This window comes from Ovis canadensis, chromosome 16, assembly GCF_042477335.2.
Source record: "Ovis canadensis isolate MfBH-ARS-UI-01 breed Bighorn chromosome 16, ARS-UI_OviCan_v2, whole genome shotgun sequence".
Classification (NCBI taxonomy): domain Eukaryota; kingdom Metazoa; phylum Chordata; class Mammalia; order Artiodactyla; family Bovidae; genus Ovis; species Ovis canadensis.
The window spans coordinates 65688089-65706448 of record NC_091260.1 but is presented as its reverse complement, the minus strand read 5'-3'; positions in this window follow the sequence as shown (position 1 = coordinate 65706448).

Genomic DNA, 18360 nt, shown 5'->3' with positions numbered 1-18360 from the left:
CTGAAGCCTGGCTTGGAGGATTCTGAGCATGACTTTACTAGTATGTGAGATGAGTGCAATTGTGTGGTAGTTTGAGCGTTCTTTGGCATTGCCTTTCTTTGGGATTGGAATGAAACTGACCTTTTCCAGTCCTGTGGCCACTGCTGTTTTCCAAATTTGCTGGCATATTGAGTGCAGCACTTTCATAGCATCAGAAATGAGGTAGGGAGGGATGGTAAAGGAGTTTGAGATTGACAAGCACACACTGCTATATTTAAAATAAATAACACTGGAGCCGATTATACAGAGTGAAGTAAGCCAGAAAGAAAAACACCAATAGAGTATACTAACACATATATATGGAATTTAGAAAGATGGCAATGACGACCCTGTATGCAAGACAGGAAAAAAGACACAGATGTGTATAACGGACTTTTGGACTCAGAGGGAGAGGGAGAGTGTGGGATGATTTGGGAGAATGGCATTCTAACATGTATACTATCTGTAAGAATTGAATCGCCAGTCTATGTCTGACGCAGGATACAGCATGCTTGGGACTGATGCATGGGGATGACCCACAGAGATGTTATGGGGAAGGGACGCAGGAGGGGGGTTCATGTAAGAATGTAAGAATTAAAGATTTTAAAATTAAAAAAATAAAAAACTAATAACGTAAAAAAATAAAATAAAATAAATAAAAATAAAAAAATAAAATAAAATGAATAACAAAGACATACTATATAGCACAGGGAATTCTGCTCAATATTCTATAACAGCCTAATTGTGAGAAGAATGTGAAAATAAAACAGGTACATTTGTATATATAACTGAATCAATTTATTGTACCCCTGAAGTAACACATTATTAATTAATTATACTCCAGTATAAAAGAAATAGTTAACAAAAAGTGAAAAAAAGTTAGTTTTTTTTTTTAATTCCAGTGGTAAGCTTTAAGAATTTATGTTTGCTTATGTGTATTTTTATTGTTAATTTTAATTTTTTGAATGAACTCCATCTACATAGTCAGTGTTCTATATATTTCTTGTGATAGTTTGAAAATTATCTTGTAACATAGTACATAGTTAATATTTAAAGTTTATATTTATATTGCTATTTATGATAATTTAGCCTATATTTCAATTTTTTAACTGCTTGGTTTATAACTTATTCAGATTGATGTGCTAAAATCTTCTAAGATTTATATATTTAATTTTATCACATTTTGTTAGTTTATTTGGATGTATATAACTTCATTATTATTGTTTATTCATTTTGACCTTTAATCAGTAATATAGTATAGTGTTAGTCATTTGGTGATGTCTGACTCTTTGAGACCCCATGGACTGTAGTCTGTCAGGCTCCTCTGTCCATGGAATTCTCCAGGCAAGAACTCTATTGAATTATTTCACCTTAAGTTCTTTATTTTGCTATGTTATATCTATATTTTATTGTAATATTTCTATTTTTTCTTCATTTTCAAACAGATTGTACTGTTTCATTTTTTATATCATTATTTAGACAGCATATTTAAATTTTATTTATTTATTTGTTTCATTATTGTGTCTTTCTGGCACTTCCTTCTGGTTTCCTTTTCTTCCTATCAAATACTTTGCATCTCTTATTTTATTTACTTGTTCCTTCTGGAACTCCTACTAAGTATTATATTGCTTCTTTTCAAATTATTTTACATATTCTTAACTTCCTTATTAAAAAAAAGTTTCCTATTTATTGCTTTGGCTTTCATTCTGGAATATTATTTTGGGCTTCCCTGGTGGCTCATATGGTGAAGAAGATTATTACCTTATATCTAGGTTAAATTTTTTGTGATTTGTCATAAAAAAAAATTCTCCCTTTTTTTGACTTAAACAAATCCCCTGGTTGCCCTTTCAAATAGCCACCTCTTCTTATAGATAACTTTTTACTCTAATAGCAAAGATGACCTTTTACCCCTCAAAATCATATATATATATAAAATAAATTATGAGTATTCAACTTACTAATTGCTAATGAAACTGAGTTTCTAGTGTTGTTTACAATACTTCATGTTTGGTTTGCTAATTCTTTTTTAAAACTTGTTCCCATATTGGATTTCTTGCCTCCCAATCCAGCTCTCTGGATTGAAAATTCAATTCAGGAAGTCAAGTACTTAATATTTTATACAACTAGTGACCACTAGATGTTTTGTTTTATGGTTACTAAGAGACTTTCAAAACTCTTTAAGGAATTCAGAAGCTCAGGTTTAATCTCTATTGTAGATAGGTCAGATTTTAAACAATAGCTATAAAATACTTGTTGAGAGGTAACGCATGCCATTAGTTCATTAATAGCCTCCATCTCTAACTATTTTATGGTGACAGCAATGGTGTGTTGTAGAATAGGGGCTGGCTGAAATCTAATGTCTGAGTCATCCTTTTGACTGGATTGCTTATTACCTCTTCCACATATGATTTCCTAATGGAAATCCACCCTGAATATTCATTGGACGGATTGATGCTGAAGCTGAAGCTCCAATAATTTGGCCACCTGATGTGAAGAGTCAACTCATTAGAAAAGACTCTGATGCTGGGAGAGATTGAAGGCATGAAAAGAAGAGCATGACAGAGGATAAGATGGTTGGAAATAGAATAGAATAGGAAAGACTATAGATCTCTTCAAGAAAATTAGAAATACCAAGGGAACATTTCAGGCAAAGATGCACTCAATAAAGGACAAAAATGGTAGGGACCTAACAGAAGCAGAAGATATTAAGAAAAGGTGGCAAGAATACACTGAAGATCTATACAAAAAAGATCTTCACGACCCAGATAATCATGATGGTGTGCTCACTCACTTAGAGCCAGACATCCTGGAATGTGAAATCAAGTGGGCCTTATGAAGTATAACTATGAACAAAGGTAGTAGAGGTGATGGATTTCCAGTTGAGCTATTTCAAATACTAAGAGATGATGCTGTGAAAGTGCTGCACTCAATATGCAAGCAAATTTGGAACACTCAGCAGTGGCCACAGGACTGGAAAAGGTCAGTTTCATTCCAATCCCAAAGAAGGGCAATGCCAAAGAATGCTCAAACTACCACACAATTGCACTCATCTCACACGCTAGCAAAGTAATGCTCAAAATTCTCCAAGCCAAGCTTCAGCAATAGGTGAACTGTGAACTTCCTGATGTTCAAGCTGATTTTCGAAAAGGCAGAGGAACCAGAGATCAAATTGCCATTATTTGCGAGATCATGGCAAAAGCAAGAGAGTTCCAGGAAAACATCTATTTCTGCTTTATTGACTACAACAAAGCCTTTGACTGCATTGATCACAATAAACTGTGGAAAATTCTGAAAGAGATGGGGATACCAGACCACCTGACCTGCCTCTTGAGAAATATGTATACTGGTCAGGAAGCAACAGTTAGAACTGGACATGGAACTACAGACTAGTTCCAAATAGGGAAAGGAGTAAATTAAGGCTGTATATTATCACTCTGCTTATTTAACTTGTATGCAGAGTACATCATGAGAAACACTGGGCTGGAAGAAGCACAAGCTGGAATCAAGATTGCCGGGAGAAATATCAATAACCTCAGATATGCAGATTACACCACCCTTATGGCAGAAAGTGAAGAAAAACTAAAGAGCCTCTTGATGAAAGTGAAAGGGGAGAGTGAAAAAGTTGGCTTAAAGCTCAACATTCAGAAAACTAAGATCATGGTATCTGGTCCCATCACTTCATGGGAAACAGATGGGGAAACAGTGAAAACAGTGGCAGACTTTATTTTTCTGGGCTCCAAAATCACTGTGGATGGTGACTGCAGCCATGAAATTAAAAGACACTTGCCCCGTGAAAGGTGAGTTATCACCAAACTCAACAGCACATTAAAAAGCAGAGACTACTTTGCCAACAATGTATGGTCTAGTCAAGGCTATGGTTTTTCCAGTAGTTATGTATGGATGTGAGAGTTGAACTATAGAGAAACTTGAAGTGAAGTGAAGTGAAGTCACTCAGTCGTGTCCGACTCTTTGCTACCCCATGGACTATAGCCTACCAGGCTCCTCCCTCCATGAGATTCTCCAGGCAAGAATAATGGAGTGGGTTGCCATGTCCTTCTCCAGGGGATCTTCCCGATCCAGGGATCAAACCTGGGACTCCAGCATTCCAGGCAGATGCTTTAACCTCTGAGCCACCAGGGAAGCCTGAGAATTGATGCTTTTGAACTGTGGTGTTGGTGAAGACTCTTGAAAGTCCCTTGGACTGCAAGGAGATCAAACCAGTCCATCCTAAAGGAGATCAGTCCTGGGTGTTCATTGGAGGGACTGATATTGAAGCTGAAACTCCAATACTTTGGCCGCCTGATGTGAGAGCTTGACTCATTTGAAAAGACCTTGATGCTGAGAACTATTGAGGGCAGGAAGAGAAGGGGATGACAGAGGATGAGATGGTTGGCTGGCATCACCAACACAGTGGACATGGGTTTGGGTGGAGTCAGGGTGTTGGTGATGGACAGGGTGTCTTGGCGTGCTGCGGTTCATGGGGTCGCAAAGAGATGGACACGACTGAGCAACTGAACTGAACTGAACTGAACTCTTTGGAAAGAAATTTATGAGCAACCTAGAGAGCATATTAAAATACAAAGACATTACTTTGTCAACAAAGGTCCATCTAGTCAAGCTATGGTTTTTCCAGTAGTCATGTATGGATGTGAGAGTTGGACTATAAAGAAATCTGAGCTTAGAAGAATTGATGTTTTTGAGCTGTGGTGTTAGAGAAGACTCTTGAGATCTCCTTGGAGTACAAGGAGATCCAACGAATCCATCCTAAAGAAGATCAGTCCTGAGTGTTCATTGGAAGGACTGATGTTGAAGCTGACACTCCAATATTTTGGCCACCTGATGTGATGACCTGACTTATTTGAAAAGACCCTGATGTTGGGAAAGATTGAAGACAAGAGAAGAAGGGGATGACAGAGGATAAGATGGTTAGATGACATCACTGACTCAATGGACATCAGTTTGGGCAAACTCCATGGGTTGGTGATGGACAGGGAAGCCTGGCGTTCTGTGGTTCATAGAGTCTCAAAGAGTTGGACACGACTGAGTGGCTTAACCGAACTGAAAATGTTTGGATGGCATCACCAACTCAATGGACATAAGTTTGAGGAAACTCTGGGAGCTGGTGAAGGACAGGGAATCCTGACGTCCTTGGGGTCACAAAGAATCAGACACAGCTGAGTGACTGAACAACAGCCACACATGATGATCTGATGGACATTATAATATGAAGTGAATGTTTTCACATTTTTGGTCTATTTCCACTTCACCATCCACATGCTTCTTCTCTGGAACAACTTTTTCACCAGATTTCGAAAATTTGTACTTCTAACCATGTTGTCTTCTACCATCATGAACTCACATAAATGTTTATTTCATTCAAGAAATCTTTCCACACAATGTAAATGAAAACAAAAACAAACAACCTACTAAGATTTGATTCCTGAAAGGACTTCTCCTCTTCACTGCTATGAGACTATTTAGTTCTCACCAATTAAGCAATTTTCCACTATGGTGGCTTGACAATAATTACCTCACAATGAAAGTTTTGGCTGCATGGTCTGTTGATATTCGATCACATTCATGGTTTCAACAGGATCCAGTAGATATATTATGAATGGGGTTGGCCACTCAGTCAGCTGTAGATAGAACGTTCTTCCTCCTAAACACTGAGAATAGGCACAGAATTTTAAAGTTGAGTTTACAAATGAAACACCCATTGTCTTTATGATAGACACCTCTAGAACCATAGGATCTGTTAGATCATATGGTCTAAGCAGAAAGACTTAAAAAAATTAATTCATTGATTTTAATTGGAGGCTAATTACAATATTGTGGTGTTTTTTTTTTTAATACATTGACATGAATCAGCCATAGGTGTACACATATCCCCCCATCCCAAAACTCCCTCCCGCCTCCCTCCCTGTCCCATCCCTCTGGGTTGTGCACTGGCTTTGAGTGCCCTTTTTCATGCATTGAACTTGGACTAGTGATCTATTTCACATATGGTAATATACATGTTACAATGCCATTCTCTCAAATCATCCTACCCTCAACTTCTCCCACAGAATCCAAAAGCCATTCTTTATATCTATGTCTCTTGCTGTCTCGCATATAAGGTCATCATTACTGTCTTTCAAAACTCCATATATATGCATTAATATACTGTACTGGTGTCTTTCTTTCTGACTTACTTCACTCTGCATAATAGGCTCCAGTTTCATCCACCTCATTAGAATGGACTCAAATGTCTTCCTTCTATAGCTGAGTAATATTCCATTGTAGAGAAAGAAATGGTAATCCACTCCAGTATTCTTGCCTGAAGAATCCTGCGGACAGAGGAGCCTGGTGGGCTGCTGTCTATGGTGTCACACAGAATCGGACATGACTGAAGCAACTTAGCATTCATGCATGCATTGGAGAAGGAAATGGCAACCCACTCCAGTATTCTTGCCTGGAGAATCACAGAGGCAGAGGAGCCTGGTGGGCTGCTGTCTATAGGGTTACAAAGAATTGAACACGACTGAAGTGACTTAGCAGCAGCAGCAGTATTCCACTGTGTATATGTACCACAATTTTCTTATCCACTCATCTGCCAGTGGACATCCAGGTTGCCTCCATGTCCTAGCTATTGTAAACAGTGAGCCACAAGACTTCTTATATTGCAAATCACCTATATGCTCTTTGCAATTTGGTCACAAATCTTCAAAACTAAAAGCTTTTTATGTCAAATGATAAATTGGTTGGAACGGTATTGTCAAGCATGAAATATGATGCTTCCAAAACCTGAAGAGTCCTACCAGGAATTATTCTTTCCTAGCTGTAGAAGCTCCAAAATGCAGTTACTTAGCCTTTATTTTGAAGGAGGATGTTCTGGCATGCGGTAGAAAAATGGTTCCCTAAATTCTTTATCTTAGAAATTCCAAAAGAAATAGGAATTCTCATGCATGAAAACATCATGGATATGGGCTAGGCCAAGAGACTCCTTTTGTCACTGATACTATTACTGCAGGCACAGGCCTACCCACAATTAAGAAGCTTGTGACTAGTCTAGAAGATGTAGACTTTGCGTGAATAAACTGTAGAGTAATCTTCTAAAGATTATCTTTAAATTGGACTTCTATTCAAATGTCATCTTCTCTGTTCTTCTGGCTTATACATTTCACACATGTTCATCAAGAAGACAGAGTCTAAATTATGCCCAGTCATTTGGTTACATACAAGTCTGGAAAACGTAGATTTAATCTTCCATTCTCAATGATACAAGAGTGATCTCAGAAAGGAGTAGTAATAAGTTCTGAGTGTCAACAGCCATAATTTAACAAATACAGTATTTAATGGGTATATGAAAAATGTGTGAAAATATATCCCATTTTAAGTGATAATTTCAAACATTATTTTCGCTTATACACAAGTAAATGCACTAAACATTAAGTATTTAAGCCTGGCAAAAACATGCTTTGATTTCTTGGCAAACATCTTTTATATTAATTTCCTCAGACTGCTACAGCAATATACCACAGCTAGATGGCTTAAACCACACACACATATATTTTATTTTTTCATTGTTTTAGAGACTGGAAACCCAAGATCAAGTTGTTGCAAGTTTTATTTCTTCTGAGTTCACTCTTCTTGATGTGTTGATGGCAGATTCTCATGGAATCCTCACATGATCTTCTCTGTGTATGTATTTTTCACGTTTCTCTAGTCTTCCTAACATCATTTGTGTATAAAGACAACAGGGAAAACAAATAAGAGCCTACAAAGTGACCTAATTTTAAGTTAATCATCTCTTTAAAAAATTTATCTTCAAAAGTAGTACCATTCCACTCATCTAGAGCAAATAATCCTGGAGTCCAAATCAGATAGGCTTTAGAAAACATCACTATGAACAAGACTATACAGAAGAACTGTACAAAAAGATCTTCGTGACCCAGATAGTCACAATGGTGTGCTCACTCACCTAGAGCCATACATACTGGAATATGAAGTCAACTGATGTGAATGCCTTAGGAAGCATCACAACCAACAAAGCTAGTGGAGGTGATGGAATTCCAGTTGAGCTATTTCAAATCCTAAAAGATGATGCTGTGAAAGTGTTGCACTCAATATGCCAGCAAATTTGGAAAACTCAGCAGTGGCCACAGGACTGGAAAAAGTGTTTTCATTCGAATCCCAGTGAAAGGAAATGCCAAAGAATGCTCAAAGTACTGCACAATTGCACTCATCACACACACTCGCAAAGTAATGGACAAAATTCTCCAAGCCAGGCTTAAGCAATACATGAAACATGAAATTCCAGATGTTAAGGGTAGGTTGTAGAAAAGGTAGAGGAACAAGAGATCAAATTGCCATCATTCACTGGATCATGGAAAAAGCAAGAGTGTTGCAGAAAAACATCTATTTCTGCTTTACTGACTATGCCAAAGCCTTTGACTGTGTGGATCAGAATAAACTGTTGTAGGAAGTGAAAAAAGACATGGGACTACCAGAACACCTGACCCGCCTCTTGAGAAATCTTTATGCAGGTCAGGAAGTAACAGTTAGAACTGGACACGGAACAACAGACTAGTTCCAAGTAGGAAAAGGAGTATGTCAAAGCTGTATATTGTCACACTGCTTATTTAACTTATATGCAGAGTACATCATGAGAAATGCTGGGCTGGAATAAGCGCAAGCTGGAATCAAGATTGCCAGGAGAAATATCAATAACCTCAGATATGCAGATGACACCACCCTTATGGCAGAAAGTGAAGAAGAACTAAAGAGCCCCTTGATGAATGTGAAAGAGGAGAGTGAAAAAGTTGGCTTAAAACTAAACATTCAGAAAACAAAGATCATGGCATCTGGTCCAATCACTTCATGGTAAATAGATGGAGAAACAGTGGAAAGAGTAGCAGACTTCATTTTGGGGGGCTCCAAAATCACTGCAGATGGTGACTGCAGCCATGAAATTAAAAGATGCTTTACTCCTTTGAAGAAAAGTTATGACCAACATGGACAGCATATTAAAAAGGAGAGACATTACTTTGCCAACAAAGGTCTGTTTAGTCAAGGCTATGTTTTTTCTAATAGTCATGTATGGATGTGAGATTTGGGCTATAAAGAAAGCTCAGCACCAAATAATTAATGCTTTTAAGCTGTGGTGTTGGAGAAGAATCTTGAGAGTCACTTGGACTGCAAGGAGATCCAACCAGTGCATCCTAAAGGAAATCAGTCCTAAATATTCATTGGAAGGACTGATGCTGAAGCTGAAACTCCAATACTTTGGCCACATGATGCAAAGATGTGACTCATTCGAAAGTCCCTGATGCTGTGAAAGACTGAAGGCAGGAGGAGAAGGGGACGACAGAGGATGAGATGGTTGGATGGCATCACCAACTCAATGGACATGAGTTTCTGTAATCTCTGGGAGTTGGTGATGGGGATGAAGGCCTCATGTGCTGCAATCCATAGGGTCGCAAAGAGTCAAACATGACTGAACCACTGAACTGAACTGAAGTGAACTGAACTGAACACCCTAGCAAAGTAATGCTCAAAATTCTCCAAGTGTGTCTTCAGCAGTACGTGAACCGAGAAATTCCAGATACTCAAGCTGGGTTTAGAAAAGGCAGAAAAACCATAGATCAACTGCCAACGTCCTTTGGATCATAGAAAAATCAAGAGAGTTCCAGAAAAACATATACTTCTGCTTTCTTGACTGTGTCAAAGCTTTTGACTGTGTGGATCAAAACAAACTGTGGAAAATTCTGAAAGAGATGGGAATACCAGACCACCTTACCTGCCTCCTGAGAAATCTGTATGCAGGTCAAGAAGCAATGGTGAGAAACAGACATCAAACAATGAGCTGGTTCCAAATTAGCAAATTAGTACCTCAAGTCTGTATATTGTCACCTTGCTTATTTAAATTATATGCAGAATACATCCTAAGATATGTAGGACCGGATGAAGCACAAGCTGGAATCAAAATTGCTGGGAGAAATGTCAATAGCCTCAGATATGCAGATGACACCACCCTTAGGGCATAAAGCTAAGAGAAACTGAAGAGCCTCCTGATGAAAGAGAAAGAGAGAGTGAAAAAGCTGGCTTAAAACTCAACTTTCAAAAAACGAAGATAATGGCATCCTGTCCCATCACTTCACAGCAAATAGATGGGGAACCAATGGAAACAGTGACAGACTTTATTTTTTGCAACTCCATAATCAATGCAGATGGTGACTGCAGCCATGAAATTAAGATGCTTGCTCCTTGGAAGAAAAGCTATGACCAAGCGAGACAGCATATTAGAAAGCAGAAACATTACTTTGCTGACAAAGGTCCATCTAGTCAAAGCTATGTTTTTCCAGTAGTTATGTATGCTAGATTGGGACCAGAAAGGAAGCTGAGACCTGAAGAACTGATGTTTTTGAACTGTGGTGTTGGATAAGACTCTTTAGAGTCCCTTGGACTGCATGGAGAGCAAACCATTAAATCCTAAAGGAAATCAGTCCTGAATATTCATTAGAAGGAGTGATGCTGAAGCTGAAACTCTCATACTTTGACTACCTGATGTGAAGAGTTGACTCATTGGAGAAGACCTTGATGTGGGGAAAGATTGAAGGCAGGAGGAGAAGGGAACGACAGAGGATGATATGGTTGGATGACATCACCAACTCAGTGGATGAGTTTGAGTAAGCTCCGGCTATTGGCGCTGGACAGCAACGCCTGGCGTGCTACAGTCCAGGGGGTCACAAAGAATCGGACATGATTGAGCGGCTGAACTGAAATGAAGATTTCAACACATGAGTTATGGAGGGAGAAATTTAGCCCATAATTTTTCCCTTCCACACTTTTTATATCTCAGGCAGATTCCATGAAATAGGACCCGTTGTAGTTTCATAATCTTTATGTAATTATATGAACAGTCATTCTCATATACATGATTAGAAAATTCATTGTAAATTTTTCTAAAATGTAATTAAGTTTATGTACATATTAATTGTTCAACCAAAGCTACAAATATCTAGATTGAGTTGTTAACAAAGGGTAGAAGTGATGAAGGCCTTTTAACAATATACAGTAGTCATTGTAATTATGTTTTTTCATTGTGACCCTAATAATTTTGCTTGGAGAAGTAAATTCAGTTTCTAAGGTTACAAGAAGCAGAAATGGATGTTTTCCACTTGATTCTAGGTAATTATTTTGTTTCCTTTACAGATAGAAGGAGGAAATAGCTGCTTCTGGGACTTAAGAAAGAATGTAGCTCACAATTATTAAGATGAAATGTCAAAATTATGTTAATTGACCTTGAATGGTGAGAGCACTATAATCATAGCACAATCAAGTTAGTAGAGCAATGTTCTTAAATTCTAACTAGGTTGTGAATGAAATTGTTTTAATTACAATAATTTTAAAGTTTCTTAAATCTTCACATTGCTCATTATCTTTCAGAAAAATGTAATTATTTTGTGGTGCTTACAAATACACTTTGGAATAGAGGGCCACCGGCATTTTCATAGATACTTAAATGTAAAAATTGCTGCATAGTTGTTCATATGAGTAACTTTTATCAGAGACAGTGTTCAAGGTATGAAGATACAGTGATAGATCATTTCTAGGTAGAATCAAGTTTAGAAGCTTGGCCCAATTACTGCAAGAAATTCCAGTAATAAAATGCCATATATATATATATATATATATATATATATATATATATATATGTTTATTTGTTTGTTTACTGAAACTGGCAACTCAGAAGGAAAGGTCAGTTCTGACATATGTTTGAGCATGAAAAGTAAGCTTATTAATTTGGCTTATTATACACAAAAATCACAAATAGGGCATTTCTGGTACACTTGCTGCTTTTTATCCAAGGCAAAATATTGAATTCAGAAAAAGTCACACAAGAATACACAAAGCTGTTATTTTCAAGTAAGTTTGAGTGTATCAGAAACAATTATTTTTGGATTTATTTCAGGAATTAAATCACTTATATGTAATTCAAGTATAATACATATATAATATAATTCATTTAGCAGAATGTATAATTCATTGTAAGGCTTCCCAGTGGGTGCTACTGCTAAAGAACTCACCTGTCAATGCAGGAGACCAAAGAGACACGGGTTCAATCCTTGGGTTGGGAAGATCCTCTGGAGAAGGGCATGGCAACCCACTCAAGTATTCTTGCCTGGAGAATCTCGTGGAGAGAGAAGGCTGATGGGCTACAGTCCATGGGGTCACAAAGAGTCAGACATGACTGAAGCAACTTAGCACAGCACAGCATATTTAATTGTGCTTTGTATATTCACCAAGTTGTGTAATCATCACCATAATAAATTTTAGAATATTTTAATTACAATAAAAGGAAACACTCTAGCAATTAGCTGTGACCCTCCACCCAAACCTATATCCTAGGGAACTACCAATCTACTCTGTCTTCATTGGCTTTTCAGTGTGAACATTGCATATAAATGACATAATACAACATATGGTTTTTTGCAACTGATTTGCTGACTCCTTTCACTTAGCATAATGTTTCAATGTTCATTCAAATTCTTCCATGTATCAATATTACATTCTCTTAAATTAACAAATAATGTGGTGGTCCTAAGATGGCACAGGAATAGGACAGGACGGGGAGACCAGTTTCTTCCCCACAAATTCACCAAAAGATCATTTGAATGCTGAGCAACTTCCACAAAACAACTTTTGAATGTTGGTGGAGGACACCAGGCAACCAGAAAGGCAACCCATTCTCTTCAAAAAGAAGTAGGACAAAATATAAAGCATAAAAAGAGAGACAAAGAGTTAGGGAGGGAAACCCATCCTCGGGAGGGAGTCATGAAGGAGGAGAAGTTTCCAAACACCAGGAATCCCTCTCACTGGTGGTTCTGTGGGGAGTTTTTGAAATCTCAAAGGGCAATATAACCGGGAGGGGCAAACACACACACACACACACACACACACACACACACACACACACACACACCACAGAATATGCGCCCAACTGCAATTCCCAGTGGAGACATAGCCCATACATGTTCGCCACCAGTGAGCAGGGGCTGAACAGGGAGGTGCCAGCTGCATTGCTTAGGGTAAGGACCAGGACTGAATGCCCAGAGGACAATCTGAGGGAGCTAACATGAGATAGCAACCCAAACTGTGGGATAGCCAGAGAGAGAGAGAGAAATAAAAAATGAGAGAACTTTCCCAGGAAAAGCTTTAACCTAAGGCACAGCCTGGCCTGCTCAGAGAACAAAGGATGGAGTGAATACCAGAGGAGAGTGAGCCAGCTGCGGGCAGGCCCATTCCCCCACCAGAGGTAGAGAGGCAGGCTGGCCACAGCCAGAGCCGGAAGGCAAGGGGCAATCTTGGCCCCAGAGACAGCATCGTGTGCCAAATTGTGAGCAGGCTCCCAGTTGCTAACCAAGTCTTCTTGGGATCCTGTCAGTTGACATCTGCCAGGAGGGTCGCAGCCTGAGATCAGTTCCCCAGAGGCAATACATGGCACACCCGAGATGGTGCTTTTGCAACACACCCAGGAAACCGAGCAGCTGGGACCGGGGAGGTGATTAAATGCACCGCACACCTGGGATAATGTCCTCACCAAGCACCTGGTCGCCCGAGATGCTCGGACCTGGGAAGGGCACAAAATGCAGGCCCAACCGAGTATGTACATTTGTGGAGTACCCAAGAACCTGAACCTGAGCAGCATAGACCTGGGAAGTGCACAAAACCCAGGGCCTGCTTTGGACAGTTCCCCACAGAGCAACCAGGAGCCTGAGCAGTGTAGACTGAGAAAGCACAGGTATGGTACATCAGCTGGGGCAAACCCAGTGTGGTCCAGACACTGCAAATACTCCCCACACATGCCAGTGATATTTGTTTTCAGTGTTCCTCCCTCCGCACAGCACAGCTGAACAAGTGAGCCTGAATGAGTGACCACCTTCACCCCCTTGTGTGAGGGTGGAAATTAGACACTGAAGAGACTTGCAAACAGAGGAAGCCAAAGAAGAGAGGACTGCTTTGGAAGTGACAGGTGCAACAGATTAAAACCCTGTAGTTAATATTGTCTACATTGGAAGGGGCCTATAGACCTTGAGAAGTATAAGCTGGAATAAGGAACTATCTGAAACTAAACTGACCCCATACTGCCCTTAACACTCCCGAGAAATTCCTAGATATATTTTACTATTATCATTTTTAAAAAATTTAAGTTCTTTATTACTCCTTTAATTTTCATTTCTATAACCTAATATTACTTGCAAAAGACCCTATTTTAAAAGCAAATTTCATATATATTTTTATAATTTTTGTGATTTTTAAAAATATTGTATTTTTGAATCTAACTTCTAGATTTTTAATCTTTGTTTTCTGGTATTTGTTAACCATTTTTTACTTTTAAGAATCTAATATTCAGTACCCATTTTTCCTTAAGAGTGTGGTTACTGGCTTGATTTCTCTCTTCCCTTCTGACTCTTCTTTTTCTCCCCCAGGTCAACTCTATCACCTCCCTCCTCCTTCTCTTCTCTACCTAACTCTGTGCATCTCTTTTGGTGTTCCAGGCTATGGAGAACACTTAGGGAACTGATTACTGGCTAGATTGCTTTCTCCCCTTTGATTCCCCATCTTCTCCTCCTGGTCATCTCTATCTCCATCCTCCCTCTTTTCTCTTTGTAACTCTGTGAACCTCTCTGAGTGTTCCAGACTGTGGAGAGCACATAAGGAATTGATTATTGGCTAGATTGCTCTCTCCCCTTTTGATTCCGCCTCTTCTCCTCCTGGTTACCTCCGTCTTCCTCCTCCCTCTTCTCCGTGTAACTCTGTGAACCTCTCTGGGTGTCCGTCACTGTGGAGAATCTTTTCAACATTAACCAAGATATTTTATCATCAGTGTTTTATGGATGGAGAAGTCTTGAGGCTGCTGTAAGAATAAGACTGAAAGCCAGAGACAGGAGGCTTAAAACCAAAACTTGAGAACACAAGAAAACTCCTGACTCCAGGGAACATTAATCGACAAGAGCTCATCCAAAAGCCTCCATACCTATGCTGAAACCAAACTCCACCCAAGAGCCAACAAGTTTCATAGCAAGACATACCAAGCTAATTCTCCAGCAAAGCAAGATCATGACCCCGAGCATTATACAGGCAGCCAAAAGTCGCGCCAAACCCATAGACACCTCAAAACTCACTACTGGACACTTCATTGCACTCCAGAGAGAAGAGATCCAGCTCCACCCACCAGAACACCTACACAAGCTTCCCTAATCAGGAAACCTAGACAAGCCACTCATCCAACCCCACAGGGAGGAACCTCCACAATAAAGAGGAACCACAAACTTCCAGCATACAGAAGGGCCACCCCAAACTCAGCAATATAAACAAGATGAAAAGGCAGAGAAATATTCGGCAGAGAAATATTCATCAGATAAAGGAACATGATAAATATCCACCAAACCAAACAAAACAGGAGATAGGAGTCTGCCTGAAAAATAATTCAGAATAATGATAGTAAAAATGATCCAAAATCTTGAAAACAAAATGGGGTTACAGGTAAATAGACTGGAGACAAGGATTGAGAAGATGCAAGAAATGTTTAACAAGGATCTAGAAAAAACAAAAAAGAGTCAATCAATAATGAATAATGCAATAGTTGAGATCAAAAGCACTCTGGAGGGAACCAACAGTAGAATAACTTAGGTAGAAGATAGGATAAGTGAGGTGGAAGATAGAATAATGGAAATAAATGAAGCAGAGAGAAAAAAAGAATTAAAAGAAATGACAACCTCAGAGACCTCTGGGACAATGTTAAATACCCCAACATTTGAATTATAGGAGTCCAGGTGAAGAAGACAAATAGAAAGGCCATGAGAAAATACTTGAGGAGATAACAGTTGAAACTTCCTTAAAATAGGGAAGGAAGTAGCCACCCAACTCCAATAAACCCAGAGTCCCAAACAGGATAAAGCCAAGGCAAAATACCCCAAGACACATATAAATCAAATTAATGAAAATCAACCACAAAGAGCAAATATTAAAAGCAGCAAGGGAAAAGCAACAAATAACACACAAGGGGATTCCCATAAGGATAATATCTGATCTTTCAGTAGAAAATGTTCAGGTCAGAAGGGAATGGCAGGATATACTTAAAGTGATGAAAGAAAATAACCTACAACCCAGATTACTATATCCAGCAAGGATCTCACTCAAATATGAAGGAGAAATCAAAAGCTTTACAGACAAGCAAAAGCTGGGAGAATTCAGCACCACCAAACCAGCTCTTCAACAAATGCTAAAGGATCTTCTCTAGACAGAAAACACAAAAAAGGTTTATAAACTCAAACCCAAAACAACAAAGTAAATGGCAATGGGTTCATACTCATCAATAATTACCTTAAATGTAAATGGATTGAATGCCCCAACCAAAAGACAAAGACTGGCTGAATGGATACAAAAACAAGACCCTTATATATGCTGTCTATGGGAGACCCACCTCAAAACAAAGGATATATACAGACTGAAAGTGAAGGGCTGGAAAAAGATATTTTATGCAAATAGAGACCAAAAGAAAGCAGGAGTAGCAATACTCATATAAGATAAAGTAGACTTTGAAATAAAGTCTGTGAAAAGACAAAGAAGGACAGGTACATAATGATCAAAGGGTCAATCCAAGAAGAAGATATAACAATTATAAATATATATGCAACCAACATAGGATCAGTGCAATATGTAAGGCAAATGCTAACAAGTATGAAAGGGGAAATTAACAGTAACACAATAATAGTTTGAGAATACCCAACTCACAACTATGGATAGATCAACTAAATAGAAAATTAGCAAGGAAACACAAACTTTAAATGATACAATGCACCAGTTAGACCTAATTGATATCTATAGGACATTTCACCCCAAAACAATGGATTTCACCTTTTACTCAAGGGCACACGGAACCTTCTCCAGGATAGATCACATCTGGGGCCATAAATCTGGCCTTGGTAAATTTAAAAAAAAAGAAATCATTTCAAGCATCTTTCCTGATCACAGTGTGGTAAGACTAGATGTCAACTACAGGGAAAAAACTACTAAAAATACAAACATATTGAAGCTAAACAACATACTTCTGAATAACCAACAAATCACAGAAGAAATAAAAAAAAGAAATAAAGATATGCATAGAAACAAATGAAAATGAAAACTCAACAACCCAAAACCTATAGGACTCAGTAAAAGCAGTGCTAAGGGGGAGGTTCTTAGCAATACAAGCTTACCTCAAGAAATAAGAGAAAAATCAAATAAATAACCTAACTCTACACCTAAATCAACTAGAAAAAGAAGAAATGAAGAACCCCCAGGTTAGTAGAAGGAAAGAAATCATAAAAATTAGGGCAGAAATAAGTGAAAAAGAAAGGACACTATAGCAGAAATCAACAAAAGTAAAAGTTGGTTTTTTGAGAAGATAAACAGACAAACCATTAGTCAGACTCATCAAGAAAAAAAGGGAGAAGATCAAAGCAACCAAATTAGAAATGAAAATCTAGAACTCACAACAGACAACACAAAAATAGAAAGGATCATAAAGAGACTACTATCAGCAAGCATATGCCAATAAAATGGACAACTTGGAAGAAATGGACAATTCTTAGAAAAGTATAACTTTCTAAAACTGAACCAGGAATAAATAGAAAATCTTAAAAGACCCATCACAAGCATGGAAATTGAAACTGTAATCAGAAATCTTCCAACAAACAAAAGCCCAGGAACAATTGGCTTCACAGGTGAATTCTACCAAAAATTTAGAGAAGAGCTAACACCTATCCTAATCAAACTCCTCCAGAAAATTGCAGAGAAAGGTAAACTTCCAAACTCATTCTATGAGGCCATCATCACCCTAATACCAAAACCAGACAAAGATGCCACAAAAAAAGAAAACTACAGGCCAATATCAGTGATGAACATAGATGAGAAAATCCTTAACAAAATTATTGCAAACAGAATCCAGCAACATATTCAAAAGATCATATATCATGACCAAGTGGGCTTTATCCAAGGATTCTTCAATATTTGCAAATCAATCAATGTGATACACCACATTAACAAATTGAAAGATAAAAACTATATGATTATCTCAATAGATGCAGAGAAAGCCTTTGAAAAAATTCAACATCCATTTATGATAAAAAACCCTCCAGAAAGCAGGCATAGAAGGAACATACCTCAACATAATAAAAGCCATATATGATAAACCCACAACAAGCATTATCCTCAATGGTGAAAAACTCAAAGCATTTCCCCTAAAGTCAGGAACAAGACCAGGGTGCCCACTCTCACCACTACTATTCAACATAGTTTTGAAAGTTTTAGCCATGG